The sequence below is a fragment of the Amphimedon queenslandica genome, unplaced genomic scaffold (assembly GCF_000090795.2).
Source record: "Amphimedon queenslandica unplaced genomic scaffold, v1.1 AMPQUscaffold_13234, whole genome shotgun sequence".
NCBI lineage: Eukaryota > Metazoa > Porifera > Demospongiae > Haplosclerida > Niphatidae > Amphimedon > Amphimedon queenslandica.
Genome location: NW_003546530.1, coordinates 37435 through 38316, shown reverse-complemented (window position 1 = coordinate 38316; position 882 = coordinate 37435).

Genomic DNA, 882 nt, shown 5'->3' with positions numbered 1-882 from the left:
GCCAATACCAGGAGGACCATCTATTACTACTCTGAGAAATAGAGAACTATCAGTCGGTTGGAGGACATCTTCAACACTTATTTTTTTGTTTTCAGATAGTTGCAGTATTTCATCAACTTGTCCTCTTAGTAGATGCCAAGCTGATGTTTTCTGTGTACTTTGTTCTTGTTTTTCTACTAGTGCTAGTCTTCCAAAGTAATCTTTTTCAATTCTTGGTGGCCAGTCTATAGCAACAATAGGTTGGTCTCTGTATTTTTGTCTCATATTGTCAGCATATCCTTGAACATCATCAGGTATTGAACCAATGAGTTTTGCTACATCAACGGACTGACCTATTAATCAAAATACATAAAAACAATGCATGCACATTAAATACCCATTACCCCTTATATTAGTAACTGGCGTATTTGATACATCATCAACTGGTGATAGTAGTACACTATGTGAACTGACATCATCAGGTATAGACTGACCTAATGTATTGAAATATAATGACTATATTGACCACTGATAATGTACACACACACACTCACCTAACTTGTGTAATATAGAGGTAGCAATATCTGTTAGTGTACGATGTTGTTGGTTAATTAGTACATGACATATATCAATCAGATAATGCTCTGGATTAAGAGAGGATTGCAACTGTCGTTGTATCACAGATAATAATTGACTTGATTTCCTATAATCAGATATTCCTGTTACTGTTTGTATATTCTCTTTAGTATCCAGTGGTATCAGTCCTTCAGCATACAGTGCATCAGTTATTCTGTAAAGGTTAGTAGTAATAGCATCAGTGAGTTTAACAGAATGAGTCCTTAATATATCCTTTGGATTACCTGCAGTAGTGTATCAGTTAATGAGTGTTGTATTAAGTGTATG